This window comes from Pteronotus mesoamericanus, unplaced genomic scaffold, assembly GCF_021234165.1.
Source record: "Pteronotus mesoamericanus isolate MK-2021 breed Mesoamerican mustached bat unplaced genomic scaffold, CSHL_Meso_final scaffold_31, whole genome shotgun sequence".
Classification (NCBI taxonomy): domain Eukaryota; kingdom Metazoa; phylum Chordata; class Mammalia; order Chiroptera; family Mormoopidae; genus Pteronotus; species Pteronotus mesoamericanus.
The window spans coordinates 15,818,180-15,845,065 of record NW_026555312.1 but is presented as its reverse complement, the minus strand read 5'-3'; the positions used below and the strand labels follow the sequence as shown (position 1 = coordinate 15,845,065).

Here is a 26,886-nt window from a genome sequence, read left to right as displayed (position 1 = left end):
ATTGGAATCCAGACTTTGGAGTCTAGGTGTGGAACTGAAGTGCTTCCTTATCTTTGAATCTTTTTTCCTATTCTTAAACAAACCCAACTTCAACGCCCAATTGTTCTAAGAACCTTCCTTGGCCGTGCCAGCTGAAGGAGCCTGCCTTGCTCTCTTCAGGGGTGCGGTCCTGGCTGCAGAGTGGCTGCTGCCTTGGACAGTGGAAGCATCTTCAGAGGAATCAACGTCAGCACCTGTCGCAACTACTTTTTTGGAGGTGGATGTGATGTTTGTAACCACCCAGAAGTCATTTGGAGTACAATGAAAGCCAGCGATCAATCTAAAAGAAACCATTCCTGGTAAAGCAAATAGGGTACACTCGAACTGAATGAGACTGGTTTTCTTTAGTGGTTTGAAAAGTGAATCTAAATGTAAGTCCGAAGGAGAAAAAAATCCTCCCAAAAGGTGAGTCATGGCCGCCTTACTAGAAAGCATGTATTCCAAGGAATCTTGGCAGGGTAAAACTCATTTGGAAGTATATGTTCTTTTTAAAAATACATATATCTTCTAATCATGTTCATCACTTTATAGTCAACTCTCATTTATATTCTTTTGATACAACTAGATTATGAAATGGGAGGAAAGAGACTGTATCGTTTACTTCTTTATATTTCCTTTCACACGAAGTACGTGACTTGGTGACTTGCACATAGTAAATATAAAATAGATATGTTAAACTGACAAAAACCTTGTATGTTGGAGAAACTTTCCATTTGAGTGGACTTAAGAGGGGAGTCATGGCCATGCAGATGAGCCTGGTGCAAGGCTGGAGAAAAGGTACATGAGAAATACTTGGCCTATTTGAAAAGAGTGCCTCATAGGGACAGAGTTTATCTAGTGGAATCATGGGAGATATAATTAGAAAGGGATGTCTTATGGGCAGATTTAATCTTTATCTTCTAGGCCAGTCATTCTAATTTTTTTTCAATCATTAGAGAATTTTCTCTGCTCTTCCCTAAGTAGGACCCCTAAACAGAAACACACTACGTAGAGCAGATAAAAGTAAAAGATTTCTGGCTAAAGTTGTGGGAGAGGGTGCTGGGGACTGGCTCCCTCAACATGATCCCTCAGACACATATCCCAGGCACCTCTGGGGAATCCTTGGGCTCTTCCAAAGCGGTTTGAACCACTAGTATTCGCACTGGGCAGCCCTTGAGTGGTGTGTTCCTTTTGCATCTTTATATAAGTGTAGTTCCCAGGATCCTGCCGGTTCCCGATCTGCTCTTCACAGCTTTGAATCTCTCCTCTTTGCTGGGGGTGTTGTGAGACCACTGCCCTGGGGCATACCCTGCCCCACAGCCATGCCCCTTTCTTCCGTGCTCATGGGGCCCAGCTGTAGTCTGGGCTGCCATGCACTCAGTGACACTGTTGAATCATGATTGCTCTAAGGCAGCGATTGGTCAAATCCAGCTGCTGACTCTTTTGGTAGATAAAATTTAATTGGAACATGGACACTCATTCGTTTACCTCTTATCTACAGCTGCTTTCATGGTACAGTGGCAGAGCTGAGTAGTTGTGGCAGAGAGCTTCTGGCTGGCAAAGACTAAGTTATTTACTACCTGGCCCTTAACAGAAAAAGTTTTTAGGCAACCATGGCACTCCCATTTTTCTTTGCCAGGATTAGGGGTAGACATAATGACTTTTGACAAAAATGTAAGGCAAAGTTTGCTGGAAGCATCTAAAAAAGATTTTTCTTCCTGATAAGAGAAAGAAACATGAAGAGAAAGTTCTTTTTGTCCTCTTCCCTTCTGTCACAAGGATACGATGTCTGGAGCTGTGGCAGTCATATTGTAATCATGAGGAATAATCGCCAAGCCTGATTCCTTGATGGCATCATTAAGTTGCCAAGCTTACCTTAGGACCATCTACTTTCTTACTTCTTACTGACAAAATAATCAGAATCCCTAGGGTTTAAGCAAGTCTTCATTGAGTTTTTGTTATTTGCTACTTTATGTAGAATAACTTAGGGTATTTTTGTTTAAAGCATTACAGCAAAGGGCAGAGCGTTCTTGTGGAAAGTGTGCAATGGAGTGACATGTAGCAAATCTAATGGATTCTAATAATGATGACTAATAATTATTGAAAGCTTATAGCATGCTAGTCACTGTACCAAGTACTTTATGTTCATTTTATCACTATCACAAAATCCTATGGCTACACTTTTTGTTATGACCTCCATTTTCCAGATAAGGAAAGTGAGGCTTAGAGAAATTTAATAATTACTTCATTGTTACACAATTAAGTGGCAGAGTTCAAATTTGCACCCAGGTCTGCTGACTTCAAAAGCCGACACCTTTACCATCATCTTACGCTACCATCTCCACTGACAGACCTGAGTTCAAATTCCAACTTGTCCATTTAGCAAACAAGTTACTTAATCTTCTTGAGCCTCAAATTTTCTGTAATATTCTGAAGATGATATGATGACTTCCTGAAAAAGAAAAAGTTTTTGCGAGTGCCTGAGACATGGTGGGTCACTGCTTTACTCATATGCTTGTTTCTTTAGGGGTGAATGAGTGGCAGTAAGTGAGGTAGAGGAGTAACCAAGAGGCAGAGAAGATAGTAGCCAGGGAGGTGAAAATAGACTCAAGTGAGTGGAGAAAGACACACCATTTCCTGAAACATGAACGGAGGCCTAGAGCAGGGTCAACAAGGGAGAGTAAGACAGAGTAAGAACCAGGATATTCACTGTTCACTCCTGGCTGTGGGCGTGTTTGAACAAGAACTTGGCAGCCTTATGGTCAGCTGCAGCCTGAGAGTGCTCTCTGGTCTACTGTCCTATCTCACGGTTCTTGGAATAATTCTAAAGAGCTAAACAAAAGGAAATTCCTTGAGTTGTTATCATTCCCCTTTGTGTAAAACTCAGTCATTGCGCAGAAGCAAGTGTTCTTCAAAGGGTAGGTCGTTGGTCCTATGGCCATTAATTAGCACGTTGGTATTTTCCGTACTGTGATAAGGCGATTTACCCACAATGAATGGAAATCTGAGGACTCTGAGGAAGGATCAGAGATTACCTTTGTGGTTATTAGCTTTATTTTAGTGATTTCATCTCTGAGCTTTACTATACAATTTTTAATGGAAAAGAATAATTGAGACCAGTCTACATAAAGAGCTTATGGAAAAAATATATGAAACTTAGAATTTAAAAAACACAGATTTAACTGTTAGGATTATTCTTTAAAAGAGAACAAAGGAAAGCAAGAAAAACAACCCCAATGGCTTATTATGTAACATCCAGATGTTTAGCATCAGCCAGGCCAGATGATGGGGTGACATTTTCACTCTTCATCTGGTTACTTTGGCCTCAGTATAGATGCAGTGAAAGAGAGAGTTGTGTAAGGAGCTTGCTGGAGCGGCCTCGTCCTTTTTCTCGACTTGCCCTTCAAGAAACCTGTGAAGGTTCAGCTGCATCTTTCAGCTTAGATGTGGCTGATTCTTAATGAACGCATTCCTTAGACCCAGCATGGGCTTGAGAAGCTTCTGGGAATCATCAAATGATTGGTTTCAGGTAAACAAAGCAGTGGGTGAAAGAAATGTTTCCTTCTTATTCAGGTGTTTTAGGCTCAGACCTAGAATTGTTGCATCGTAAACATACTAATCCAACATAATATTAAAATATGCCTGGGGGCTTGTAGCGAGTGACAGCTGCTCTTCAGAGTGATAGATAGATGCCCACATTTCAACTTGCTTTGTTTGTCAGCGTGTACGTTTGTTCCTGCCAGAAATGCCAGCGAAGGGCAACAAGCACATTCCGCTAGAATACGAAAACCAAGACCTGATTAGTGGAAGCGTTTGTTGAAAAAGCATTTTCACTGCACACTAATCTCTACATATCCTGTGGGGAAATCCTTTCAATCCCATACCTGATAAATAAATCTGGCAAGTGAATAAACACTCTGTAAGTCTCTTACTGATATATAATTCCACCTGTTATGTGAGTTCTGCTGGCCTCTGAGCTCAGGCGGCATTGTGTACCTTTCAGACTGACCTGGAACAAAGCCTGCCAAGAAAAAGAAACATGTGCCGCGACCCTGCCCGGCACTGAGCACTTGACTGCAACCTTTCATAGGAATCAAGGGGGTGTTCAGGGCTAATGTTGACGTCCTGGATTATGGTTGTTATTATTTGGCACTTTTGTTGAACTTGAATACTCCACTAGGCATTGTATAATACTGCAGATCAGAAACATTATGCTTTTTTTCCTCTGGTTTTCCACTCAGGGCAAGGGTAGGGGTCCTGCAGCTGCTACAAAATCCTTTTTAAAAGTTAGAATGGAGTCTCGGTGCAAACACTTGTTCTTCTTTAAAGCCCATGCAGCCTCTCTACTGTTTTCCAGGAGTCTTGTAATGCTGCTCCACTACAGTTCAGACATACCTATGTTATAGTGATTATGTTGTAGCTTCCTGAGGGCACAGGTTATGCCTGGCACATCCATTATGAATGAGCCATTTATTAGTAATTAATGAACAAATGAGCTTCAGTTCTTTGTAAGTTTGTGTGCGTTTGCATGTGAGACATTGCTAGAGAACAATAGTGAGGTTCTGTTAAATTAGGGATTGATTTCAAAATGAATTAGGAAAATTCTTTTAAGTCTTTGGTAGGACCCTCAAAGATGGCAAAGGGTCTGCCGACCGCACATAGCAACACGACAAACTACGCCAGTATCATCCTGTGGCATGTCTTATGTATCTGAAAAAGCACTGTGCGAAGGAAACTCCCTAGAGGTCCCTTCAGCTCACTGGACATATACATGCAGCCATTGCAAATACCTTCACAAACCTCAGAGGATTCAGGTTCACTGACTACTGTGTACAAGCAGTCATGTATGCATGATGTTGAAGTAAGTTTCAAGATAATAATGGTAAAAGAATCAGACTGATTGTTTGATATCTTATCAACAAAAGAGCTCCCATTGGTTTTCCATTGCTGCATAACAAATTACCCCTAAACTTAATGATTTAATACAACAAATATTTATTAACTCAATTTCTGAGAGTCAGGGATCTGGGTGTGGCTTCTCAAGGTGGTCTGGGTCTCATGAAGCTGTGGGCAGAATGCCAACAGGGGCTGCCTTCATCTGAAGGTTTGACTGGGGCTGGAAGACCTGCTTTCAGGATGGTGCACTCACATGGCCATTGGCAGGAGGCCGCGGTTCCTCAGGATGTGGGCCTCTCCGGGGACTGCTTGAGTGTCCTGATGAGGCATTACTTCCCCCTAGTGGGTAATCCATAACAAAGAGGACACTGCAGTGCCTTTTAGGATTTGGTCTCCAAAGTTGCCCACCATCACTTCTCCTTTGTTCTGTTCATTAGGAGTGAGTCCGTAAGTCCAGCCAACATTCGAGGGGAGGAGAAGTCTTCATCTCTTGAAGGGTGGAACATCAGAAACTTTGTGAACATATTTTAAATCCACCACAGAGCTGTTGCTCCCATTTGACAAGGATGTTTTGAGCAACAGCTAGTCTTTCCCAATATACATGTTCAAGGTGCAAAACCCACTAGCTCTGCACTCTGTAAGAAGTCTACATAGAGTTGCCCAATATGAGAAAGAAGTCTTTGGAAAATCTGTGGTTCAGAGTGTTTGACCTTATAGCTTCTATTTTGAAACCATTTTTTGTTTTCTCTGTCTGCAACATGGAGAGGCTGCTCACTGCCATCCATCTGCAATCTCGCTAAAGAAGAATGACAGTAATGCTCACTATTAGCCATGCTAAGTGTTCCACAAATACAAATTCATTGAATTCTCACAGCCACACCATGAGCCAGATGTTTTTATCATCATCCCTATTTTACAGATGGGGACGTAGAAGGCTGAAGTAATTTGCTCAAGGTCACCTAGCCAGTATATGATAACCCAGGGATCTGAATCAGGAAGTCTGCTTTCTCCACTGTGTTAAAATGCCTCTCCTTTCAGGAGGACTGACTCTCCATCCAGAACTCCTAAAGTCAAGTTTGTATGTGTGTTGTGTAGCTTCTACTTTAAGTCAAAATGTTTCAAAAACATCTGCAGCACAGGGTGGGACTGAGGTCTGGTGTTTATTACCACCACTACCCCTGAGCTCCAGCTTAGACTTCCCCACAGCCATTCCTCATTTTGGGTTTGGGAAACCATTCTCTGTCCTGCCGCTTCACGCCTGGGGATGGTGACAGCTTCCCACCTGTGGTAGGCAGAGTAACGGTCGTGCTTAGACATCCACCCTAATCCCTGGAACCTGTGAATATGGCAAAGGAACTTTGTGGATGTGATTAAGTTAAAGGTCTTGAGAAGGATAGATTATCCTGGACTACCCTGATGTGTCCAATATATTACAGGCATCCTTATAAGTGAGAGTCAAATTTGAAAGGGATTTGAGGATGCTATGTTGCTGGCTTCGAAGATGGAAGAAGGGGCTTTGAGCTAAGGAAAATGGGGCAGCTTCGAGCAGTTGCAAAAGGCAAGGAAACACATTCTCCCGAGAGGCTCCGGATGGAGAGAAGCCCTGCTGGCACCTTGGTTTTAGCTCAGTGAGGATCAGTTTGTGCTTCTGACCTCCACAACTATGAGATAATAAATCTGTGTAATTTTCAGAGAAAAAACACTCTGCAAAGATGATGAAAAATTCACCCTGCTGTTTTTATATGATATAATAACAGATGAAGAAACACATCTTATTAGAGATTATATAATTATATAAATTTAGCAGATGCTTAAGTTCCAAGCACACAAGCCCTGCCTTCAAGAAACTAAGAAATTCACTGGGAAGAAAATAGGTACCCCCATAAGGCACACACACACTAAACCAAAGTTTATTTAAGGGCAGTTGTGTGCAGTACTGATAACAAGCACTGGGAAAGCATGAGACGAGGTTGGAGAACGGCAGGAGCAGCTGAGTGTCTTCTGAACTCAGCTGTTATCTTCTCTCCATGTCTAAAAGGCCACATAGGAAGCAATAAAATCATCTTGCTGACAGGCAGTCCCTGGACACACAACATTCTAGAAGGTATAAAACAATCCTTTTCCCACTGGTCACCCTTTAATTGATTTAGAGCAGCCTCTGATGAGTCCCCACTTTCCCTACTCTCCCACTTTTCTGTGCCACCCTGCCAGCACCCAGAATGGTCCAGAAGTGGGGACCCATGTTCCAGGCTCTACCCAGAGATTCAAACACTTACTGTTGCCTCATGGACCTCCCTCGCATTCAACTTCGGCTCACCAGTCTTCAGAGGTGAGCATCCACACGATAACGAAGCTTTCTCTTCCTAATTACAGTTTCTTCAGACAGCCTAACTTTTACTCGCCAGGGTGGAAAGGGGTGAGTATGATTAAGAGGACAGACAACCAAGCACTCATCTGGGCCAAGCCAACTTCAGGCTCTGATAGAATCTGATGAAGGGCTAGGGCGTGAGCCTTGGGGTCAGAGCTAATAGCATCTGAGGCAGGGACAAAATATCCCAGTGCCCAGAAGGTAGGAATGGACATGTGGTATAGAAGGAGCAACCAAGAGATAGGCTTATTGGGGGTAAGTAGAAGATTCCTCTAAGGAAGATAAAAAAGATTGCATGAGGCGAACGTGATGAAATTCTGTTGTACCTGGAGCACTGTAGTGATGAGTACATGTTTGGGGGCCCATTCAAGGAAGTGGCTGAATTATTTTGTTTTCCATTTTTAGCCCAGGCTTGGACACTATTTAAATATGGCTAAAGAAATGGAAGGTGGTTGCTGGAGGGGCGCCTACAGCCCAATGTGAGAAAGTCCCAGCTTCCCCTTCCCGCCCATGCCTCTCCCTACAGAGTCTGGAGTGCTGCTCTGGAAATTCTGCTCCAGAAATCCTAAGAGTTATTGCCAGTCCTCGAAAATAATTAATGCACGTACTATGCAGCATCACATCACGCTGTACACAGACATGTTCCAGGGTGGGCTACTGGACTATTTGTCACATTTTCCAGGAGGCTGCCCGGAGCCCCATGCCTGCTGTGATTTTTGCAGCTGATCACACAGGTGTCTGACCATGTTAGGGATGATCTCGTGCCTAGCTGTCATCTTGCACTCCTATGAAAAAACATTTGTCTGCTTTTCTAATATTTACAGCTGAATTCTATGCCCCCTGTTATGTGGCTCTCAAATGTAAATTATTTCAACCCTAGTCTTTGTGTATTTAGAGACTAAGCCATGACTACCCCTTTCTAAGTGAGTATTTCATGAGATCTTTTCAGAGGGGCCAGTTCACATTTTGTTCTTTGGAACAGAGAGTGGCATTTCTGTGGTTCCCAAGTACTGGTATGCGGAAGATGGTCTGTCTTGGTGGCAGTATCTCATCCAGAATTTCCATCACTTTTGTAAGTGGAAAGGGGGATATTTACATGTACTATAAATATACTGGGTCCTTACTAAAATATTATTTAAAGTTAGAGTGGAATTCAGTATAAGAAGTTTCCTTCTTGGATGCCAGCCAATGAGTTTTAGTGGCTTACCCAAAGGATTTCATTATAGAACTGAGCCACTTAAAGATTGTTTCTATGGATCGGGGTTCCAGTGATGTAATGTGGCTACAGTGTAACCAAGAAATGAGAAAGGAATTTTGGGAAATTGCCCCAGTCTATATTGTAATGAGAGGGAGAGGCTGCTAGATAGAATTGGGTTTATTAGGCAAAGTGGTTACTGCTTTTAGCTCTATTTAAATGGTGAATTTTTGGCTCTCTTGCTTCCTACTCTCTCACAGAGCTTCCACAGTGAGAAAACACAATTTCTACTTAAGAATTTGGGTCCTGATGTCAAGTGACTGGGATTTGAACCCAGCTCCACTCCTTCCTAGCTGTGAGACCCAGGCAGAAGTCATTTAATATCGCTAAGCCTTAGTTTTATGATCTGGAAAATGATAATAACAATAGCAACAACAGCAACACAATAACAATCATATCTATTTCATGGGCAATTTTAAATTAATTTTAAATATTTAATTTAAAAATTAAAGCATAGAATTCATGTGAATGTTTTAGTATCTGACACTAAATAAGCAGTCGAAATACTATATTTTGTTACTAGTAAGAGTAGTAGTAATATATTTGTATTGCTTGTAATGAATGGTAAGATTCAGAGTACATAAATTAGAGATAATGCTGCTGATAGCAAAATTTTTTTAAAATACAAAACATTCCACGTTTTGGATAATAAGTGGGGATGAAGTATTCGCTTAGTCCTTTGTAGACATTGTCACTATATTTAGCTCTAATGAGCTTTGCTGCCAACTCACAGGAGAAACCCTTCCACCTGCTTTGGCTGGCACACGTGCAGGTGTGTGTGTGCTCATATGTGTATTGCTCCATGTAGCATACTATTGCAGACCGTAGAGGGAAGCGTTACGGGCTGTGGAACAAGAATGTTGTGGGGAAAAAGATTTATCTTCAGTCCTTTCCAAAAGAACTCCTCCCATGGAAGGACCTCTTTCTTCACTCTAAAGCCACGTGAAGGGATTGGGGCTGATGGTCTTGCAACAACACTCTTTCCTCTTTAGATTGCTCTAAGCAAGGTGCCCAGGCATCTAGAAAATAAAATGAGAGAAATAAAATAATTGATCTTTTTTCCCCCTTGGAGTGAGGCACCTCTGCAGAAATAAAGGGAACCAAGATACTTACAGTAGGATCTGTGTAGGTTTTAGGGAACAAAGAATGACAGCAATCATACGCATGGCTTAAAATAGCTACACTTCAGGGCAGACCTGAAGTGCAAGAAAAATTACACTGGTGATCGTCCCAGCCACTTAAAGGAAGTTACCATCTCTACTCAGCATCTAAAAAGACTTGCCTTCTGATTGCAAATCTCTCACTTTGGCTACATAGACAGTATTAAATAGCAATGTACAGGAAAATTGAATGGGGAAGGGACAGAAAAGTTGGAAAACAACAAGGTGTATTATTAACTTTGATTAGAGTTCACACCTCTGGTTCATGAGGTGATTCTCAAGGGCACCCTTCAAAGGGCAAGCGTGCAGGCATCTGCAGGCGCAGGGAGCCGGGGAAGCCCGAGCCGGGGTGGAGAGGCTCGGCTGGCGCTCTGAGAGCTCCCGGCACGTGGACTGTGTCTGAGCACATGCTTCGTGTGTCGCTGTTTCTCAGGAGCTCCGATTGTTCAGGAAGGGTGTTTTATACTTCGGGAAATAAAATAGGTTAAGAATCAGGATTGTTCTAGGAGGAAGAAACAGTAATCGCAGTCTGTAACATAGGAAATATTTTGATGTGTTCGGGAAATTGAATGCAGAGCAGTATGAATGGAGAAGACAGAACAGAGGGGGAGGGAGTCAGGCAGCGGGTAAGAGAGCCAGACAGGGGCTGTTCCCTGCCGATCATCTCAGATTTTTGTTGCAAGTGCATTGGTAAACCAGGGAGGACCTTTACGCTGGGGAATTACAAGTGACCTGACACATGCTCACATTTAGGAAGATCTCTGTATAACTTCAGGACACTCCCTGGAATGATAAGCTGTCAATAGTCCTCATCAATACTCAACCGAGGATCTGGGAGGCTAGGAGGAGTAATAGGGACCAGTCCATCCCCCAACACCATCCAGTCTGGGGAAGGGCGCAGCATTTCAGAAGTCTCTCCTCACCACCTTCTTGTGCCAACAGGTCTTTATTAAAAACTGAGCTTACTGTCTTCAGGAGACAGGGAGATATTCTGTATCCCTAGCTCCAGGTTGAGATATCGAAGGGGAAAGTCACAGATGAAATTTCATGCTGGAGATTATCTGGATTAGAAAATCCGAAAAGTGTAACTAAGCTGGAGAGAATAGAGAGACCACTTGCAAATAAGAAGTCTTCAAAATGCCACTAAAGTTTTCTCCAGGTCCTTTTACACTAGTCCAAATCTGGCTATCCTGATTTGTAAGAGAGCAACAGATCTTACTCTCAGGCTTCCCTTAGTTGAGGCAAAAAAAAAAAAAAAAAAAAAAAAAAGTAATACATAGGTATCTACCTTTGCCAGCTTAGGTTTAGTTGCACTGCAGTAACCAACAACCCCCAACTCTCAATGTCTTAGCAAAAAAAAAAGCAAGGTCTTTTTCTCCCTCAGGTCGCAGTTTGCAGGTCACCTGGACGCTGCTCTGTGTTATTTTTGTTCCAGAACTTAGGCTAAAGGAGCAGCCCCATCTGGGTCGTGCCAGCTTCATGGCAGAGGCAAAGCACAAGGGCGAGAACATGCGTTAGCTTTCAAAGATTCTGGCAAGAGTAGCACTGGCCACTTTCATGCCTATTTCATTGGCCACAACAAGTCAAATGGTCAAGCCCCATGTTAGCAGGAAGGGAAGTATAATTGCTCTGCAGAAGCTGGTCCATAGGGAGGGACACTGAATGTTATAAACAAATAGTACGATGTATAGCAATGCCATTTTGGCTATCTTCAGTTTTTACCAACTTTAAAGTGGAAATTCAGTAACAATCTTTATAAAGCTGAAAATTTTCAGATACTGTAATTCAGAATATGATTCAATCCCTGAACGTTATCATCACAAACATTTCTTTTTAAGGATAAATTCTAAAAGTCTGACATGAACAGTTCAGAAATGATTAAGCACACTTTTACAAAAAGAAAAGAACATTTAATAAAGTAGAGTTCTCAATGCCTTGTCTGGTTTTATGCCAATCTCTCAGAAATTTAAGACTGACTATTAGGAGAACTTTTAGGCAGGAAAAAAAGAAAAGAATCTTGTATTTCTTTCTTCAAGTCAGGGTGAATGAAATGGAAGGAATATATCAGTAACATGATTCTAGTCAACATTATGTTTCATTTAAGAAAGTCCAAATTATATGGTTAGCTACAGAATATGAAACTTTATTTTCACCAAGGAGGAAGAAAAAAACCCCTCAGTTTATTTATGTGAGTCAAGGAAAAATATATGCCAAACATCAAATATATGTTACATAGTTAAGGATTCATGAGTTCTTGCCTAGTTAAGAATCATGAGTTATTGCAGTGGTCCACGCTGACCTCTTTGTCTATTCTCCACACAGCAGCCAGTGTGGGCCCTCTAAAACTTGAGAGGATATCATGTCCTCCTCAGAAACTGCACAGAACCCTCTAGGGAGAACCGAAGCTTTTTCTGTGGTGTCCTCCGCCGGCCTTTCTGCCCTCCTCCCCCGCTGCTGACCTCCCCCCCAATTCCACTGCAGCCACGTCGGTCTGCTGCCTCCTCCTCTCACCTGCCAAACCTCTGCTGTCTCAGAGCCTTTGCACTGGCTCTTCTCTCCTCTAGGAACACTCTGATTCCAGAAATCCACATTACTAATTCTTCTGCTTTACCTAAGAGGCTTTCCCTGACCTTCTTATTTAAAACAGCATCTACATTGTCTCTGCCCCTTTTTACCCTGTTTTATTATTATTTTTTCTTTGCATGTATTGCTACCTGACATCATATGATTGCTCATCCTCTGTCTCCTTTCGCTAGATTGTCATCGCCAAGAGAGCAGGGATTCATTTCATTCACTCTTTTGTCCTGGTGCTCAGAACAGCGAATGGCACATAGTAGATGCTAATAAAATTTGTTGGATGAATTAAAGGAAATATTGCTATATTTCTAATTTTATCAGATCTGTGTAAGTATTTAATGCATCAATGGCACAGAAACTAATAAAAATATATTTCCTTGCCTAGAAGATTCACTACATAAAAATGTTTTTTAAAAAACTTCCACATTATGTGTTTAAAAAAAAAAGAACACACAGGTCTATAATTTTCCCTCTTTTTGTTAATTTTCCTCTACAAAGTCTTTGTGTTTACAGTACCCAGAAGCATGACATGAGATCACAGAATCCTGAATAACGGGTTGGATAAAACACGAAAGGGTGGTCGGATACATTTCCACATGAACGATTAACTGTTCTTTGTAAATTGAACATAGTAGTTACAGTTATAACAACAATTAGCACAGTGAAAAGAATAGCAAACATAGGGGTGATGAGAGACAACTACAGTTGGGCTGTTCAAAAGCAAACAGGGAGCCTAAACAGGTTGATAAGACAACTGCTAGGATGACTATATGAAAGTAATAAACCACCAGGCTAAGAACAGCCTCCTTATGATTCAGCCCACACTCTAACATGGCCCAAACCAGCAAGCCCTGGATCAGGATAGATGTCCTGTACCCTTGAAAAATCATGTTCCAAGGCTCCCTCCTCTTCTGTTTCCAAAAAGACAACTGCAGCCACTTTTCTCCACTTTTTTGTCACCCTCTGGTACACTCCCCCCCCCCCCCCCCCCCCGCCCCCCGCTGCGCACACGATTTGTTCCACCTGCAGCTGTCGTCCACATGGGGAGCTGGCGAGTGACAGCATGAGGTGAGGTCTGGCGTCCAGCTTCCTGCTCTGACTCGCAGCTTCTGCAGGGTATGGGTCAGCTAGCGATTTGCCTTCTGTCCACCTTGGCCCCCGTGATGATACATGACGAGTCCTTACACGCGCCCACGGAGAGAACAACAGGAGGAAAGAATGAGTTGGATTTTGTTTTGGAGATTTGATGAGCCCCTTACAATGATGATCAGTGATTCAGGTGCTTTAATGACTGAGAGTGGAGGTGGTTGTGGTGATTAGTAAAGTACCACTCCAAATGGGAGGCTTCGCCCGGCAGCGTGAGTGGATTCTCACAATGCTGCCCCGAGGAAGAGATCCCAGGTTCAGTGGGCCTCTGCGGCCTTCCTTGCTAAATTAGAGCCCATGGTGCCCTCAGGGTTTATTCTTGGCTGGCGGGGCCTGGAATTGATTGGCCAAGGCTGCATCACACCACAAAGCATGTGCTTCTCCTCCAGCTGTAAGCTGATAACAGCATCTTCCACACAGGCCACCCAAGCTGAGATCAGGTGGCTCTGGGCGGCTGGGCCCTGGTGATGGGCTTAAAGTTCATCATTGCCGTTGTCTCTTTCAGAAAGCCCAGGCGCTGGCTGCTTGTCCTAAAAGCCAGAGAAAGGAAATTCATGCATGTAAAATGCGTAATCTGGTGCCGGGCTCTTACTGGGTGCCTAGTAGATGCCATCTCACTTAGCCTTGGACCAACCTTGGCCAGTGAGTATTATCATCCTCATTTTAGAGACGAAGAAGTCACCACTCAGAGAAGTTACGTAACTGTCCCTTTTCCATCAGAACCCTCCCTGCCCTGGCCCCACACTTACTCTACCCCAAACCCACGAGGCAGTGGGGCACCAAAGCATAAGCCCTGACTCCCTCCCAGAGGGACTGGCAGCAGCTATTATGGAACTTATTCCACTGAGGGCACTGTTTTTTAAAGCCCTAAGTGCAAATTACTTTAGAATTTCATTTTTAGAAGGCTCCGTATGTAAAGTCCTTGCCAATCCTCCAAGCAAGAGTGCACCCTCTGTCAACAGCCTCCTTCCTGCGGGTGGGGGGAGGCTCAGGCATCCGAAGTCATCACCACTCAGTGGACTGAGCCCCAAGCTTTGACTGCTGTGTTCATTTGTTTATTTTGTAATATATTTCTACTTTGCTTCACACCAAAAGGACTTACATCTTTCTTTTGTCCCTTTTTAGAGGTTTTTACACCTGTGAGTTTTCTTGGGAAAGTGATATGCTTGGGACTAAGTCCTATAACCAGGTGTCCCCTATCTGGTCCAGGAAGACCCTCCCCAGACAGGAGAGGGTAGGAGGCGGGACTCCGCTTTGTTTCCCTGCTTTCTTTTGCAATGAACTGGGGCAAAACACTTCTTTCTTTCTTTGCACCTCCATTTATAAAATGGACATAATGACCCCTTTTCTTTTAATGGGAGTGCTGATATTATTGACTTACCCACCCATCAAGAAGAATTTCTCTGAGACTCCCATGCCGACATCCTACCAATGTTTCAAGGGCCAGCCTTGCCACCTGTGTGTTCCTGTGGATGAAACCCTGCAATCACTCTATTAAACACTCCCTATTCAACAGGAAGAAGGAGGAACACATGGAGGGAAACCATGAATCCAATAACTACTCACAAAAAACAGGCGGTAGTCTTTTGCTTCTCAGTGTTCCTGTTTCTGTCTTACAACTGGGGACTTCAGCCCTCAGATGCTTTGAGAAAATAAATCAAGAGCATGGATGTCAGCTGCAAGGGGGGTTGGAGTTTTCCCCAGGACAGGTTGATGTGAGAAGCACTCCAGAGCTGGGTCAAGCTCACTGGACTAACTCACTGGCCGGGGTGGAGATACTGGGTTGCTCGACTGCTCTCTTGCTCTCTCTCTCTCCACCCCCACCCCTCCTTTCCAGCAAAGACATTTGTCTATAGAACTTCCCATCTCTGATACTCTGCCACTATTTTTTCCTACCTCAGTTCTTGCTTCTTGCCTTGTTGCCAGAGAAACCAGTATAAAAAAAGGAAACTTAGAGACCTAGAGCATATCTCATTCACTCCAGGGGAGGAGAGGCCAGCATCTGTATACAGTGGAGCCCAGACTCTGAGCATTTCTGGGCATGTCAGGGCAAAGCAGCAACACCTTTTTCTGGCAGCTCAGGGGCATCCTTGGCAGGCAACCCAGGGAGGTAGAACAGGCACGTATCAAAAATCAGAAAACACAGGTTCTTTGAATGTGGCCTTCAGCTTATGCCAACTATGTGACTTGGGGCAAGTCACTTGACATCTCCAGACCCCAACGTCCTCAGTTATAAAAAGTGAGATAAGAATATCAATCACAGGGTTTTTGTGAGTATTCATTCATTGACTCAGCAAATATGTCTTGAGTGCTTCAATGCCAGGCACTGTGCTAGGTGTTGTGCTCATCAGCCCTTGCTTTCAATCAATGTGTTTCCAGTTTGGGGGATAAATGAAAAGGAAATAGGCAAAAACAACAGTGTTTGATGAGTACAGTATGCAATGATAGGAGTGAGGAGAGAGAGAGAGAGGAATCACAGGAGTGGCACACGGTCCCATCCTGAGTGTTCAGGGAAGGCTGCCTGGAGGAGGCCAAAATTAAAGTAAGAACTGACCTGTGGAAGAAGCTGGCAGGAAGATGGGTGCAGAAACTGGAGAGGGCATTACCCATTGATTCAGAGTGGGGGGAGAGAGGAAGAGTAGTAAGGGGAAGGGGCACGGCAGTGTTGGGGTGATGGGTGCATGCCTGGAGGTTGAGGCAGGTCCACCACATTGGGATGTTGGTAAGAGATTCAAACAGCATCCTCAGGCAACGTGGAGGCTTTGAATACTTTTAGTGAAGGGAAGACAAAATCAGATTTGTGGTACAGAAAATTCCCTTAAGCTGCAGTGTGGAAATTGAATTAGAAAGTATTTGCTGGCTATTTCCTCTTTATCCTTCCAGACCCACTTGCTACCTTTCTCTGCCCCAGTGGGCTGATATATATTTTTGGAAGGCACCAACAGGCTGCTCTGGTTTCTGGATGGGGTCAGCTTGTAGGAGGTGGGAGCAGGAGATGGGAGTGAGGAGGAAAACCAAGAGGCCGAGAAGTTATAGAAACTAGGAAAAGAGAGGTTGAGGAAGTAGGAAAGTACAAGCAGTAACTGCAGATATGAATGCACAGAACTGCCATTAGATTCAAGAGCAAAGACATGGCTGACATTGGTGGACCTTGGCAAAAGCCATTTCAACAGAGTCCCTGGAGACCAAATGAAAGGTTCCTTTATTTGTGCAAGTGAACTGGTGACTGAGGGGGTTGGCATATTGTGGTTTGCAGTTCTCTGTAAAGTAAGGGCGAGGTCTGCGGAGATCAGGGGCAGGAGGATGACCAGAAGGAAAGGCCTCCACAGAGTGTGCGCCTGTCTTCCTTTTCCTGCTTCCTGGTGTGAGCAACAAGCGTCTTATATCTGGGGATCTGTTTTCTAGGTGAGGAGAGCCAAGGTCACAGAAGCAAGATAGAAAACTACAGAAGCTGGGTGTCCTCGTGGTGGTTCCAGCACCTGCACCCAGGCGCCCAGTGTGGCTCCCTTTTTTGATTGTGCTCTGAGAGCTCCGGCTTCCCTTCTTTAGAGGAAGGTTCTTCCACATGTATGAACGATGCTGTGGTCCGAGCCTTATTGTTCAGTCAAAGCCCTCTCTCCCTCCAGGAGCCTTTCCCTTTGCTGAAGCCCCGCTGAGAGAAATGAAAACACAGAGTTTCAATACCATAAATATTGATTGAGTGTTTGGTGTAGGTGAATCTCAGAATGTGCAAAACAGGGTCTGGGTGTGCTGGGCCCATGTCTCTTATTTTTTTTTAAAGTTGTAGTAAAATACACATAGAGTAAAATTTACCATCTTAACTATTCTTAAGTGTACAATTCAGTTATGTTAAGTTTATTCACGCTGTTGTGTACCCAATCTCATAACTTTTCATCCTGCAAAATGGAAACTCAGTACCTATTAAACAGTAAGTCTCCGTTTCCCCTTCTCTTCAGCCTCTGGCAGCCACCGTTCTAGTTTCTATCTCCATGAATCTGACTATTGTAGATACTTCCTGCAAGTGGAATTATACAGCATTTGTCCTGTTGTGACTAGCTTACTTCACTCACTGAACCACATTTTGCCTATCCATTCATCTATAAATGGACATGTGGGTTGTTTCCCTGTTTGGCTATTGTGAATAATGTTGTCAGAAACATGGGGGCACAATATCTTTTGGAGTCCCTGTTTTCAGTTCTTTGGGGTATAGATCCAGAATGGAGTGTCACAGGATTTTTTTGCACTTAAAAACATTCTTAATTATCTTACTGTAAGTTTAAATCTTGGTGATCAATTGAGTTTTTCCAGCGAGTGAGACTATTTTTATTGCTTGTCTGCACCCATGCGCCCAGAATAGGCAGGGCAGGAGGGGCTGGCATCCAGTTGTGAACATAAAGGTGCCCTCAGGGGGTGTGGGCCATGTCGCCGGAAGGACATCTTCATGCGGCCAGTGCACAGCTGGTGCATGCAGAGCAGCGTCTCATGCTGTGAGTGTGAAAGTGAAGTGCACGGGTAACAGGCAGCTGAGGGATGCCACGTAGACGTCTGAGAAGTACATGAGGCACTCTGAGAAGTAGGTGGGGTTGTGGAAGATGTGAATGCTCCCAAATGATGCACTCACCTCAGGCAGAGCCCATCTGATGAAGCTCTGCATCATGCACCTGCACATCCATCTGCAAGCACCCCAGCAGCCGCGGGAGCACCCGCTGCCACAGCACTGAGTGTATGCTGAGGATGCGGATGTCACACTCCGGCTTGGGGATGATGGCACCTGTGCACCAGCCCTGCCAAAGCCTCAGATCCTCCAGGTCCCTGAAGAAGTGGTCTCTGAAGTAGAGCACACGGGGGCTGTGCCATTCCGTCAGGCACAGAAAGGCAAACAGGTTTCCTGGTCAGTAGATCTTGCCCTTTCCAGGTGCTGATGTGGTCCTAGTGCTCTGAGCCCTTCTCATCAGGTTTTCTGAAAGGCTTGCACCTGTCAGTGAAAAAGCTGGGCTTGTCCTCCTGGACAATGACCACTGCAAAGAGTTGGCCTTGCCCGGGACCCACGATGTGTGAATTCCCTTGCCCGTGGAGCTGAAAGGACTGTGGGTGCTGAGGAACAGCTGTTTCCACCAGCCACCACACAGTTCGCTCCCTCCCAGATGTACTTCGCCATGTCCCACTCCCTTCACTGGCCCATGAGGCCCTTCCTGTGCTCGTCTCGAATGGTGCCTGTCACCTCCTTGTAGAGGCCCAGGATGTGGTCCACCACATGGGAGAGCAGGGCCATGTCTGGGAGTGAGATGTGCACGACCTGCTTGATGGAGGGACTCTTGCCTAGGAACCTCTTACCTGGTACAGCGGGACGTGCTGGGTGTCCCCACACAGGCGGAGCACCTCCTCGAGTGTCTGGCATAGGCTTGAGGACCCTGGCAGCCATCCCCAGCGGCACGTGATGGAAGGTGTCAATCTTCATCAGAAAGCTCTTCTGAACTGAATGTCCTGGTGGAAGCCACAGATGACAAAGATGAGGTTGTGTTCATACTTTCAAACCTGGCGGCACTCAACCAGGACATCACACATGGCACTGAGACTCTCTGGGTGCAGTGTAGACCTCAGCATTGTGTGGGCTGATGTTGGTGGAGCAGGTAGACTCCGGTATCAGGAGACTGCAGACCTCTGGGGACATGAGGACCTGTAACAGTCTCCAAAGGTCCTGGTAAAAAGCGCACAGGGGCAAACTGAGCTTAGTGCCCATATGCTGGATCAGTAGGCACCAGGATCCAAGGTCCACAGCTGGAGCAGGAGGGTGAGCATCCAGTGGCTTGCTGTCTGCAGAGGCACAGCCACAGCAGCCAGTGCCCAGTGGCCTCCCGCAGCCCCACCCCCACCATGCCTGGTGTCCCCGCCTGAGCCAGTCAGCCAGTCTGCCACCCTCTGACGGTAAGGTTTTTAAATTATGGTTTTAACTTAGGCATGCATTACTACTTTTCCTTGTTGTATTATCTGGGACTCTGAAACATACAAGAGGCTTTCATGAGAGGATTCTGGAATACTGGAATATTCCTTTGGGATACTTTCTACTCATCAGGGCATTTATTTCCTTTTTCATTGCCTGAACTGGTGGCAGCTGCAAGGAACTTACTTCTGTGACAGTCTTATTTCATTAGCATAATGTCAAGGTTCACCCACATTGTAGCACATGTCAAAATACCCTTCCTTTTTAAGGTTGCATGTCTCCCACTTTGCATTGTAGCACTTTTCTCAGTTCCAAAGGCCTTTCATACCCATTTTTCCCTCTCACCCTCATTTTCTCCATATTGCAGCCAGGGGGTGGTTGTTACCCCCAGGTTGTAGATGAGGAAACAAGCCCCGCAGCCTCAGAACCACAGAGAGAGTGCTGGTCTGGGACCAGAATACAGGTCTCTGTCCACTGTGTGTTCCCTGGCGCACAGCTCTACACGCAGACCCCTAGCAGAGTTGCGCACTCCACATTCCGTACTCCACACAGAGGCTCCCACAGAAGGCAAAGGGGCAGAGACCTCAGAGAGAGAGAGTGGGGCCAGTAAGAAGTCAGTGACAGGACCCAAATGGAAGAAAGGCCCGTGGTGGCAGGGGGCTCGCTCTGGTCCCAGTCCAGGCCAGTAGGGCTCCTCTTCCAAGGGCAGCTCGCTTTCCCTCTGGGACACAGGGATTTTGCCGGGCCGGTCCCAGGAGCTGGATAACATAGTGCTGTAGGAGCGGGCCAGCCTTACCAAGGCGAATCCTCAAAGTTAATAGTCAGTATTAGATCGACCAGACAGGAGAGCCTGGTAATGAAGCGGGCATCTGAAATACATTGTGCTGGCTGTGGGCATGTGGCCTCACATGCTGTCAGTGGTATTAGAAGCTCCCTGAATTAACTGACTGAGCTGCCATGGAAGGATTCTATTTGGGGTGTCTTGCTGGGGTCGGTGGGGGTTACATTTGAAGCTCGTGTAAGAGCCTCCCTTTGCATTCATGTCCAGGCCATGGTGAACGCACTCATTGTGAGCACTAGCTACTTTTTGGATGCTCCAGAGAATCAAACTTCCAAGCAGTGAAGCTCCTATCCCTGAAACAGCTGAATATACCAAATGGCCAACATTCCAGTAATAACCTCTGGGACCAGGGCTTGGCCAATGGGGGAAATGAGCCTGGGATCACTGGGCTGGGATTCCTACTAGGAACAGCTTTGTCCACTGCCCGGCTCAGTCTTTGCATCCGAAGACTGTTCCAGAACAAGTGCTATTTGTCATGGTGAGGGGGCTGGTTATCCCACTTAATCATATATTCTGGTTAAAGGTGAGCTATTAGGTATCATTCATAAAGTACAACTTTTCAACTGAATTAGAATGCTGCAAAATACTATGAACAGTAAATTACAAGGAACATAATCCAATGTATCTTTTAAAATACTGAAGCCACTTTTATTTCCTTAAGAGCATTATGATGAAACCCATGCTCCAAAGAATTAGTAAAACATGCAAATGCTAGTTAATAGAATGCTGGATAAGCAGGTTTTTAATGAATTTCCCATGTCTTGATTCTGTCATATATTAATTTTCTTAAAAGACACTGAGTATGTTTGAAGATGATTATGATTCAATAAGCTAATAGAAGAAAGTGACCTTAGCAGTAACTTAAACTCCACATCCAACACAGAATTGCCCTCTCTAAAACTTTGACAATTTTGTTCCTGCCTTTTCTCAAAAATGCCTGTTGTCAAGGGGCTTACAACCACATTCCATTTACGAGTTAACTATTGGAAAATCCCTCTTAAGTCTCACCTCTGAAGCCATAAAAAATAAAGTCCACCTCTCCATTTCCCACCTCTCCAGATAATTAGGACATTTATATACCCCTGTCCCCAGTTTCCTTTTAGCTGAGCCTGTCATGTCCAGTTCCTGCACACTCGTGCAAACATTTGCTGACCATCCTTTGAATATTGACTTGTTCGTGGCAGCTCTGAAGAGAACTCTCACAGCAGACGTGGCAGTCCAGCACCAAATGCTGTGGGACCATCACCGTTTTCCTTCAGCATAACGCGCTTTCATAGTAGTGCCTCTGGGCTCTGCCTCTCTCCAGGATGATTCACTCTGGCTTCAAATCCTGGCTCTGCTGCTTTCTACTTTGTGACCCCATGCAAGCATCTATGCTCTTTCATGCTCAGTTTCCTCATCTATTAAAGGGGACTAATTATAATATCAACTTCATAGGCTCACCGGGCTACAGAAAGTGAGATCTTACATATAAGTACCTAGCACAGAACGGCAACATGGTAAGTGCTCACTAAATGTGTTTGCTTGGGTCATGAACACAGATGATGAGGCCTGAATGTCTGTGTTCACATCCCAGCTCAGGTTCAAATTTTGGCTCTGAAAGGCCTTGGGTAAGTGGATTAAACTCTCTGTGCTTCAATTTCCTTACCTGCAAGAGGGAGATACAGTGTTCTGAGGATTAAATGAGCCATTGCATATAAGGTGCTTGAAACAGAGCTTGGAAAGTAAAAACAGCCACGTAAGTTAGGGGCATTATCATTATCATAGCTTGAAAGTGCATCTTATCTTTTGAAAAGCAGTCACATCAGCCCTGACTGGTGTGGCTCAGTAGGTTGAGCATCATCCTGAAAAGCAACAGGTTGCCAGTTTGATCCCCGGTCAGGGCAAATGCCTGGGTTGTGGGCTGGTCCCCTGTTGGGGCATGTGTGCGAGGCAACTGATTGATGTTTCTCTCCCTCTCTTTCTCCCTCCCCTTCCCTCTCTCTAAAAATAAATAAATAAAATCGTTAAAATGAGTCACAGCAAAGTTCGGTCCATGTTGGAGAGCTATGGGCACCAATGTGCTGCTTCCCACAACCCTCGTCATTCGGTGGCCTTTGCATGGAGAGTTGTCACTATTTATATTTTTGTACCTCAAACTACCACTAGCAGAGCATCTTGAATACGGTAGGTGCTTTTATAATTTCTGGTTTAGAATCACATCCATCTTTCTTATTTGAAATCTGCTTTCTTAGGTTCTGAATAGTTTAACTACATACTTTCTCTCCAGAACTGGCTTGAAGACTGCCTCTTCTGAAAATGGCTTGGATCCTTGCAGGCAGCCTCGAGCGTGCAGCATTGCAGTGCCTCCAGCGAGCTGGAGCTGGAGCACCGCTCTGCCGGGGGTCCATGTCCTCACCCCCTAGACTCTTTCAGGCCCTCAGCACAGGGATGTGCTAACTGATTTTCTGTATTTACTGGGTCCAGGAACATTTAGAGTAACATGCATTTTCTTCATGCTCTTGCCCACTGCCACCGGCAGGAAATCATTCCTTTATCAGAAGCACTTAGCATAGGGTGGGTGCTTAAAAATATTGCTGGAATAAGTGTTATAATTCGCCCTAGCTGAGTATCCCTACCTGTGACAAAAAGGAAAAAATATGTGGCAAAAATAAAAACAATAATGTTGTTAAAACTGAAAAGTATTTAGAAATGATTATTACTGTTACTTCTGAAATTAGGAAAATTACGTTGCCAAGACCACTTTTTTTTTTCTGTATTCCATATGGCATTTCTCTGAAGAAAAAATTGGAATTAATTCTAAATATCTTTCTTTATTTTTCTATCTTATTAGAATTTAGAGATTCAATTATTTAGAAAAATAAAATACTGTACAAACTTGTAGTTTGTTTTTAACAAAATGAGATTACACTGGTGCATAGGTAATGAAGAGATCCCCATTGCTCCTATTTGCTGCCTTCAGGCCAGTTTTGTCACTAAGGAAAACACTGAATTATTTCTTCTCATTGTCTCACTTTCTTTTAGTTCCCAACTCCAACTTCTCCATGTAAGTATTTTAACCTGGTTTTACATGCAGTGGAAATAATAAGCAAAGACATCACAAACAAAGTCAAAAGCAATCAACTGGGAGAATATCTGCAGGGTATATTTATGACAAAATGTTAGTATCACTAAGTTAATAAGACAAAGACAAAAACACCCATGTAGAAACCGGCAAAAAAAAATAGGAACAGGTAATTCACAGAAGAAAAAATAAAAGCCTTCAGTACATGTTGAAAAGCTGCTCTACTTCTTTAGCAACCAAAGATGTGAAAATGTAAAATGGAATGAGATATTCTTTATCTATCAGATTAACAAGATTGAAAAGAATGAAAATAACCAGGAACCGGTATTTGCATGGAGTTGGGAAATGCAAGTCTCGAGAAGCAGTTGCAAGGAATATAAATAAGTATAAGCCTCTTGGAGCAGTTTAGCAATGTTCATTGAGAACTTTAGAATGTTGATACTGACAATGATACAATTCACTTTAGAAATGCATTCCTAAGGGATGAAACTGACAATTGTGCAAAGATGTATGCAGGACAGCCATTGTGGTATTGTTTATAATAACAAAAAAAGAAACCCAGAGCTACGTAAATCTCGATCAGCGAGATATTAGATGGAACGCTCATAAAACAGAGTACTAGGCAGCCATGAAAAAAAATGAGGTGGAGGTGTGTGTCCACAACATACATTTAAGAGAAGCATCAGATTATAGAAAATGATATGGTATGATGCATGCTTATTTGATAAGAAACATAGAAAAATTGCTGAGAGCAGTTAAGAATACATTTATCTTCTGGGTTCTACACATCTGTACTTCTTGATATTTTAACAAGTACGTCTTAAACCTATATTTTATAATAGAAAAATACATCTACTCGAATTTTGAATAAAAGTATTGGGGAACTGTTATAGATTTCTTGCATATATGCATGTGTGTATGTGCGTGTGTGTGTCATTTAGAAGTTAAATCAATGTTGGTGAGGCAGAACACATTACCTGGTGGAGATGCCTTCCAGAAGACGTGGCAATGCTGGCGGCGGTGGGGCGGGGGGAGTGGAGGTGACAATCATTGGCGACGAGGAGGTCAGGCACCCCAGCTCGAGCGTCAGATGGTCTATACACAAAGCACTGGTACCCGAATCCCTGCCGTGTGCTAGGGAATGATGGGGACATGGGCAGATAAGCAGTAATATCTCCAAATACTTCAAGTTTCAAAAGCTTCAGGGGAGGAGGAGCATGATCACCACGAACAGGCCTAGCCTTCATTCTTGTGGGAGCATCTGTCATGGGGCTAAATCTTAATAAAAACAATGTCTGGGCATTCACACAATTCATAAAATAGTTACAGAATTTTTATTCCCTCGAACATGCCTAGCCAGTTAATCTTCTCCACCCACACGCCAACCACCAGATCAGCATCTTTAATTTCCTTTAGGCTGTCTCTTGAGCATCCCACAATGATCTGAAACATAACAAAAGTTTATCGAATTCTTCTCTGAACAAAGGAAACTTTCCCACTTATCTCTCATTACATCCTTCTAATCCTGCTTCTGCTGGCATCACGGTGGCCCCCAGCCACATGTGGCCCCTAAATATTTACAATGTGGCCATTCTGTACTGAGTGTGCTGCAAATGGAAATATACATGGGGTTTGAAAGACTTGGTATAAAAACAAAGTAGGTAAAACATTACCTTTAAATGATGATATTTTGGACATATTGGGTTAAATTAAAATATTAAAATAGTAGTATTACTCATCTAGTTCTTTTTACTTTTTAAAATATGGTTACTAAAAAATTTCTAATTACTGATGTGGATTGTATCACATTTGAGTTGTACGGAGACTACTCTATACTGCAACCATGGAGTTGGCCTTTATTTTCTTGCACTTGGGTTTCATATCAAATATCTCGAGCAGCCCTGACACCTGCTCTCTTAGCACTTTATCTTCCCTCGTCTTTTCTTGAGTCCCTGGTCCAGACAAGCCCTTCCCTCTGCCCCGGAACTGCCTGCACCCCTCTGCCTCCACCTCCTCTCTGCTCCAGGCCTGAACTCAGCTGCCAGCAAACCCACACAATCACCTGAGTGAGTGAGCACTAACCTCGTTAAAACCACCTTGAGATGAAAAAGAAAGCAAATGGCGAAATAAACTTTGTGAATAACTGCACTGTAGAAGAAGAACTTTGACGTGCTGGAAACGAAATAAGCAGCCACTCAGTTTTATGGGCTGCCCTTAACCCAAGCAAATGCCTCAGGCCCCCAAATGAAATGCTCCTTGGAAGAGGTGCATGAAGCCCTTTTCAAGCACCGGAGGAGGAAATGGAGTCTCTGACCTTCTTAACCACAAACAGATACACAAATTCTCTTTTCAGTTTGGTTTTGGTTCAGTCTTCAAGACACAGCCTTCAAGGCCCAGGCTTCCATTTAAGAAGGCTTATGGACACACACATTTCTGGTCCCAGCCTCTGAGCTATGGGAGTCAGGAACTGACCAAAAAAAAAAAAAAAAAAAAAAAAAATCCAGATAATCCCACCTCCATCCCACTCAGTGAAAGAACCAAATGCGGAAAGGTCAGAGTGAAAATGGCCATTCAATAGATTAGATATTGGAAATGACTGGGGATGACCAAAGGTGAGGATAAATCAGTTCTTATTCTCTTCATCCACTTCTGCCTGTCCTGTGGGAGTGGCCAGCGCATGCAAGGGTAAAGACCTGAAGCAAGCACACCTGGCTTGGGGGAGACTGGAGAACCCCTCCAGGTCAGAGCACCCCCTCTCCAGCCACCAAAGCTTCCCTTCTTCTGCAGGGCTGGCCAGTCTTCTTTAGGACCTAACCTTCCACTTCAGTGAAGGCTGACAGTCACTCAACGCTGTGCAAGAACGTGTGGCCTCCTAACTTACACAGATTTGTTAACTGCTGACTAAATCTCTGACCTACGTCCATTTCAGAAAGAAAGGCAAGCCTCTTAACTATCAGGAACTGTTCTCTGTTGGGTCCACAATGGATGACTATAGAATAACAATATTGTTTCCACAGATTATTAACTCAAACTGATCTCACTTTCATTTTCAAAATAGTGCCTCATAAACGTGTCCTTCTGGGTGGTCACACACTCTAGACTTGGAGAGTGAGGCTGCCATCACCCATGACAGATCTTTCTAACAGTGAACACCACATGCAGGAAGCACCAAGCAAATCTCTAGAAAAGAATGTCTCTCTCTCTTCCAGGAATGTTCCACTTTTCCACAGATGTGAAGTCAGGCAGATATGCAGACACAGGTCCCCTTCAGGGGGGGGTGTGCTGAGGGGGAAGAATGTCCAATGCCTGCCTTGGTGTTGCCAGCAGATTTACAGAACCTTTTTTCTCAAGCCCCAGCTGGCAGATCCAGTCCTTTTGCTGGAGGGTTGGCTCTGTGAATCACTGCCTGTCGGTCTGCAGCAAGAAGAGAGAGGGGAGCATCACTAGAAGCCCTGATAACTGCCTTGATCTGCTGTGAGCACGGCGTGAGGTTTGCAGCTGCTGCTGTAGATAATAAGCAGTCTTGGGCCTGCACCACACTTGTCCCCTGACAAAGAGCAATTCATCCTCTGTGAGGGGACCCTCATGAGATTGGTTTGAAATCCTCAGGATGATTCAAT

At 44.1% G+C, this 26,886-nt stretch overlaps 1 pseudogene; it reads right to left on the bottom strand.

Moving 5' to 3' along the window:
- Window positions 1-17,900: 17,900 nt before the first annotated feature.
- LOC129085777 (5'-nucleotidase domain-containing protein 2-like) lies at window positions 17,901-24,828 on the bottom strand (annotated as a pseudogene).
- Window positions 24,829-26,886: the final 2,058 nt, after the last annotated feature.